General features: G+C 31.8%; 1 protein-coding gene across 3 annotated transcripts in view; it reads left to right on the top strand.

Moving 5' to 3' along the window:
- The first annotated feature begins 502 nt into the window (after window positions 1-502).
- Window positions 503-6,901, top strand: part of LOC106464361 (1-acyl-sn-glycerol-3-phosphate acyltransferase delta-like) — an 82,063-nt gene continuing 75,664 nt past the window's right edge. Inside the window, exon 1 of one of the 3 annotated variants that reach the window (XM_013924497.2) lies at window positions 503-617. The gene's annotated coding sequence lies outside the window, so the exon portion shown is untranslated. Of the gene's footprint in view, window positions 618-813; window positions 1,147-6,901 lie in introns of those variants that run through there. The other 2 variants (XM_013924496.2, XM_013924498.2) reach the window with 2 other exon arrangements.

Here is a 6,901-nt window from a genome sequence, read left to right as displayed (position 1 = left end):
AATGTAATGTGTGTGGACAGTGAGTAATTGAACTGCAGTCACAGGGGTATTGTTGAAGTTAACGTTCGTTCGTGATACTGTTTGTTTTAGCGCGAATATTGAGATTAAGTGTATCGCAGAGTTATATTCGGAAAGAATAAACCAGTTTTATTAAGAAAGGACTTGTGTCGCTTAAGTTTCGTCGCAACGAAGTTACAGAAAGTTAATTAACAAACGGAGACGTAACAATATTTACTCTTCTATATTTACCTTTACTATGCATATATTTTAAATATACTAATTCATAGTAATGAATTTACAATATTTTTTCACAGAAAAAATTCAATTTTTCAATGACTAGCTTACAGTGAGAAGCATAATTATTTTACTTTCTCGATTTCTTTCTATGTATTTGCATAACTTGTATTTGCTTGTTTTTGTTTTGCGTGGTGAAGACCAATTTTGTACCGAATATTTTTGCGCAAGTCACATTATCGTACGATATTGGGAAAATGGGGTGAATAGTTCGGTTATAACGTCATAAGTTACGTGAAATATGAACTGTCTTGTGACTAATTTTATAAGGAAGGTATAACGTGTATTATCGTATCACTATCAGACAGTGCTTCTTTTTTCAGGTAATATATATATAGAGATATATATATAAAATAATCACGATACTTATGTTGAAAATCACTTTAGATTAAAAAAAAAAGATTATATTAATTATTAATTTAAATAGAAAAGGGTAACTGTAACGAATAAAACAAACAAATAATATTTGTAAGTTGCACTTGTAAGTTGTAGTACTAGTAGTATGACTATGAGATTAAGGAAGAGGGATCTTAGTTCAAGGTTAATATTACACTTACAGGTACTCGTAAATTATAATTGGATGTAAAAACGTGCTTTTCGAGTCCAGTTAATGTAATGTATTTACTGCTCGATGAAAATAATCACACTCAGTGTTACGTCAGGTATACTGATTTGATGAGTAGTGTGATTGGGCGTAATTTTTTACGTTAGTTAGCGAGTTGTGGAGCTTAATCTGAAATTGCAACCAATAGTACTTAGTATAGTAAGGGTTTTAAATCAAAGTTAAAGTGAGTGTGACAACGTAAAGTTTAAGTTTTCGGCAATAATAATATAGACACAAAGCTGTTAAAGGTAAAAACCTAGTAACAATTATGATTTTTTTTATAATTTGAAATTAAATAATGAATTAACAGTGGAAAGACTGAGTAGGAAATAATAAGTAATACTAATATTATTGCTAGGTTATTAGTATTATTTGAAATGTTATTAACTGAAGCTAGGTAGTAACTAACTTGATCTTGAAAAAACGTCCTAAGGTTGATTCAGGTTAATCACATTTAAATTTTCATTTGTAATATAAAACTCAACAACTTTAATAACAGTCTAGTCTAGGAAGTAGGGATGATTATTCTGTTTGAAATTAAGTTAAAAGAACAAGCATAATCTTTTAATGGAAGTATATTTTTATCTTTGATTAGTTTTATTATAAAATGTAAATGGATCTTTTATGACTGAATGAAAGTTAGAATACTTGTTAATGAATAAGGTTTTCCAAACATAAAGACTTGTGCTCATTTTAATTGTAGTGAGAGTATAGAGACGTGTATGAACTGAAGTGAAAAAAAGGTATTGCATGACAATTAAAATATGAAAAGAAATACATGCAGTACCTAAGATAGAAAATATTTAGATCTTAGACAATGAATGTTACAGTAGTTTTATTTCTCATTTTCTGCTGTAAGAAAATGCATACTCCACTCATTACTACGTGTACTTTCTCTTCAAAATGAATGTGGTGAAAAGTTTTGATATTATTATTCTAGATTTTAAAAAGAGAGAAAAAGGTGTGAGTATCAGATAATTTTGTTTAGATATTTTTGTAATTAGACCAAATCTAACTGGCTGCTCTTAACTTCTGATTTTGAAAAGTTTTTGTAAGTCTGTGTTTATTATGGGTTTTTCTCTGATGATGTAAACATGGTGAAGTATTGCCTACACATATAAAGTTTACATTCCCACTTTTACTTTTAGCAGTTTGAATTAAAGGTGAAAGAAAGCAGTTAAGTTTATCAAGGTCACCTTTTCTCTTAGCTGTAACAATTAAATTTTAAGATTGTTAGAATGGATGATTTGCTTTCTCACTTTGTCAGTGTTTTCTACTGTTCATGGCACCATAAAGTTTTAAGAATAATAACTTACTACTTGTTACTTGTTTATTGACATATTAAACTTTCTTAAATTAACTACAACTACCACATATGAATGCAACCTGTTCCAAAGATCACCTACCTTGTTAGAGAAATAAAGCTGTTTTAGCTGAAGATGACTCCTATCCTGACAATTTATATTTATGTCCCATAGTCTTACCATTCTCACTATTAAATATGAAAAAAGATGAAGCATCAACACTATATATCAATTCCCTTAACAATATTAAACACCTCAATCAGATCTCTCTTAATTTTTTTTGAAGAGTAAACAATTTCACACATCTTAATCTGTCCTTAACCTTTCTATCCCAGGTATCATTCTAGTAGCCTTTCTTTGAACCCTTCCCAACAGTTCAGTGCCCTTTCTAAGGTAATGAGGCCAAGATAGAACACAGTACTCCAAATGCGGCCTAACCAATGACATTATAACCTCTTTAGACTTTTATTCAATAATTCTGTAGATACAATCTAAAATCCTATTTGCCTTGCCACTAGCAACAGCTCATTGCTTGGATGGCTTAAGGGACTGATTGAACCAAGACACCACGATCTTATTCCTCCGTAATGCTATTAAGACTATTTCCATCAACATTATACTCATAATTCAAATTGTGATATCACACCTATGTTACATTTCATTTATTACTAAAAGTCATCTGCTGTTTATTCATCCAAGCCACTAAATAATCCAGATCCTTTTGTAAAGCAGTAGCATCCTTCTCACAGCCAGCAACACCCAAAACTTTGTTTTCATCAGCAGATTGAAATCTATTGATCATTCCTTCATCTATGTCAGTGGTATAAATCAAAAAGCAAAGGTCGTAACTCTGATTCCTGAGATACCCATTCGTGATCTTAATCCAGTTTCACTGATTAACATTTATAACAACCTTTTGTAAAGCAGTAGCATCCTTCTCACAGCCAGCAACACCCAAAACTTTGTTTTCATCAGCAGATTGAAATCTATTGATCATTCCTTCATCTATGTCAGTGGTATAAATCAAAAAGCAAAGGTCGTAACTCTGATTCCTGAGATACCCATTCGTGATCTTAATCCAGTTTCACTGATTAACATTTATAACAACCCTCGGTTTTCTTCTATATAGCCAGTTTGCTATCCAATGAGTCAATTTATCCCCCACACCTACAGAGATAACTTTTATAACAAACTTTGTCAATTATTTTATGAAAATCCAGATACCAATTCCACACCTGCACCCTCATTTATATATAAACAATAACATCTTCAAAGAATGTTAAAAATTTAGTAAGGCAAGATTTTCCCTTAGTGAAACAATGCCGACTATCTAACAAAATTATTTATTTGTTAAATGAGTTTGCAAAGCATCTTTTATTAGACTTCAAAATCTTTTCCTATCTCTGACTTAAGACCATCAGGCCTATAATTACAAGAACAATTTTTAGCCACAACATAGTGGCTCATAGAATGGCTCAGAGTATTTTTGAAGTACAAACTTTTAGCTCATAGCTCCATCATCTCTTGACCAAGATCTAATTTATTGATGTATTTTACCATACCCAAGGTCTTATAGATTAATTTAATGTAATCCTGCATAAAAGAATTTCAATTTGAGGGTAGGCTGGTAGAGATCCTGATGAGTAATAAAATAGAATCGGGTATATGTACGCCCCATGCTTGGTAATGCTGTCACACAAAAACAGAGCTAATGAAAAGAAAAAAAAGGTCTCGTGGATTAATTTACTCTAATCCTGCCTAAATGAATTTCAAGTGCAGCAGCTGTTGAGGGTTCCTTCTTGGTGTTCAAGGACTTGGAAAAATTCTAGCAATTGGCTCATGTATACAATCCTAAGCTCTTTCAAAACCTTTGCATAAATATTATCTGGCCCATGAGCTTTATCATTCTCTAAACTTTTCAACTTTTTTTCACAATCTCAGAATTAATATGATCATCTTCTTTACTCTTGTTTCCATTTAGCAACTATTCAGGATGAGGGATATTGCTTAAATCTTTATTAGTAAAAACTGAAGAAAAATTAGAATTTAATAATCCTCTGAACCCTTCCCAATAATTATTAAGTGTCTTTTTTGAAGGTAAGGAGCCCAAGACTGAACATAATACAGGTCTAGCATAGCCTGGTAGTAAAGGTGCTTAACTCACAATCTGAGGATCTCGGGTTCAAATCCCTGTCACTGAAAATGCTTGCCATTTCAGCCATGTTAGCATTATAATGTGACAGTCGATCCCAATATTCATTAGTAAATGAGTGGCACATGACTTGGTGATGGATGGTGTTGACCAGCTGCTTTCCTCTACTCTATCACTGCTAAATTAGGGAGAGGTAATGTAGATAGCCCTCATGTAGCTTTGCACGAAATTCAAACAAACCAAACTGAACACAGTAATCCAAATATGACCTAACCAATGAATTATAGCCATCCCATAATCATGAGATTAGGAGATTGATGGGTTATTAAATTTTATCAGACTTCCTGTATCATTTCTCAAAGGCTCTACTTCTATCCTACATTTTGCTTACCCTTAATGTATTTGAAGAAATTCTTACTATTAATTTTTACATTTGTAGTCAACTTTATTCATATGGTTTTTTTTATTACCTGATTTCTTGTTTGACCAACTCTCTTGATCTTTTGTCATTTTTCAAATCTCCTATAATCGCAGTCAGTTTAAACTTATAATGCTTTTCTTTGATATTATTCATAAAACCCTTTGTGAGCCAACTGGTTTTGTAATTGTAGCCATATATTTTTGTTTATAAGGAACATGTTTATCTCGAATATTTAAGAATTTATATAAAAAAATATTCCATGTTTGATCAGCATCTCCAACTAATTCAGTTTCCCAGTTTACAGCAGATAATTCTTGTCTTCAGAATTGGCTTTTTTTTTAAATTTGGAACTAAAATCTCATTATTTATTATCACCATGTACACTAAAACAGCAAATCTAATTAAGCAATGATAACTTGCACCAAATCTCTATCCTATCAACCATTTCTTTATTAGATGTTAACAATAATTCTAAAATAGCATTGTTCCTAGCAGGTTCCCTAACAAATTGTTGATAAAACCAATCCTGAACAGTTTCTAAAAACCTGTTTCTCTCTTGATTTAACTCTAACATTTCCCAGTCTATATCCCATAATTATAACCTCATCAAGAGTTGAATTTTTTATCTTGCTGCAGAGTTTCTCATTGATTTCATCAGTTTCACCCAGTGGTTTTTAACAAATTTCAACTGTAAGCCTTTTCCCCTTTTAACTACTAACAGAAACCCAAATAAATTCGACTTCATTATTATTAGCTGTGATATCATCAACTTGAACAGACTGTAACTTACATTTTTCATATAAAATCCACTCTTTCCCTCCCTTTTTAAGTACTCTATCCTTACTAATCTATAACACCTATTTCAAAAAATTCTTGTCATCAAAACTGTCTACATGAAGCCAGGTATCAGTTATTCTCATTATATCAAAATCTTCTGTTCTATCCAGTGCTCTAGAGTCATCTATTTTATTTCTTATACTTCTAGCATTACAATAATAATAAACTACTGTTATACCTTGTTCTCAAACTATATCCCTTTCTATTTATTTTTCTTTCATTAGTTTGGCTCTAGTTTAAAGTTTGTCTTAGAGTTAAGTTAATAGCCCTTGCAAATAAGCCAGCCCCTTTCTTATTTAAATACAAGTAATATAAGATTTTGTAAATGTAAAATGATGTAGGGATAGCAGTGCCAAAAAGAATCCAAACAAGAATATAGGGATGATACAACTATACATAGATCATTTCTACCTGACTTTCAATATTAAAATTTAATCTTGCACTGTAAAATGCATAAGTACAAAATAGTTATGAGGTCAGTCAGTCCGACTGAAGTCGTAGCAAGAGTCTGTAATAGTTTCACGTCGTAAGCTGTTAGTTGCACTACATTAATACCTACCATGACATGACCATGATATTATGATAAACTACATACCAATAGTCAGGAATATATAACCTCGAATTGCAGTAATAGTAAAGTCAAGTATGCTTTTTACAGTGTAACATTAAATTTTAGTATTGAAAGTCATGTAGGGATGATTTATGTATAGTTGTATCATTCTTATATTCTTGTTTGCATTTTTTTTGACACTGCCATTCCTAACCTACTTATAATAATTTTATCCTGACAGCTAAGTCTTGGCAGTATCCCTGACAAAAGTTATTATGGCTTTTTGTTTTGTGAATACCTTTGTTAATGCATCGTACGTAACAATAAGCTATTCTGATGTACCCTTCTCTACATCATTGGCCCTTATGTGCACTACACAGACTGTATAACTGCTGGCACCATCTACTATATTACTTGCTCTTTCGGTTATATCTGCCTCTGTTCCTGGATAACATAATCTAATTCTCACTCCCAATTTACCCCACATACTATCCTATTCATGTTCCATACTAAAGAATCTCTTATAACAATAACCTCCTTGTGGTTTTCATTTCCATCCCCATCTGTCTCTTTTGTTATCCTTTCCTGCTCAAGTTCATCATCTGTGCAAGCTAAAAGCTGAAATCTGTTACTTAACCATGTCGAGACTGGTCACAGGAGAAAGGCCATGTCATCTTGTTTGTTGACTTGCATTCAAAATTTTATTGAACTACTATTTCATGAATTTATGTCAATAAGT

Source organism: Limulus polyphemus, unplaced genomic scaffold, assembly GCF_000517525.1.
Source record: "Limulus polyphemus unplaced genomic scaffold, Limulus_polyphemus-2.1.2 Scaffold1627, whole genome shotgun sequence".
Lineage (NCBI taxonomy): Eukaryota > Metazoa > Arthropoda > Merostomata > Xiphosura > Limulidae > Limulus > Limulus polyphemus.
Note: the sequence above shows the minus strand (reverse complement) of the source record. Positions and strands in the feature narration are given on the sequence as shown.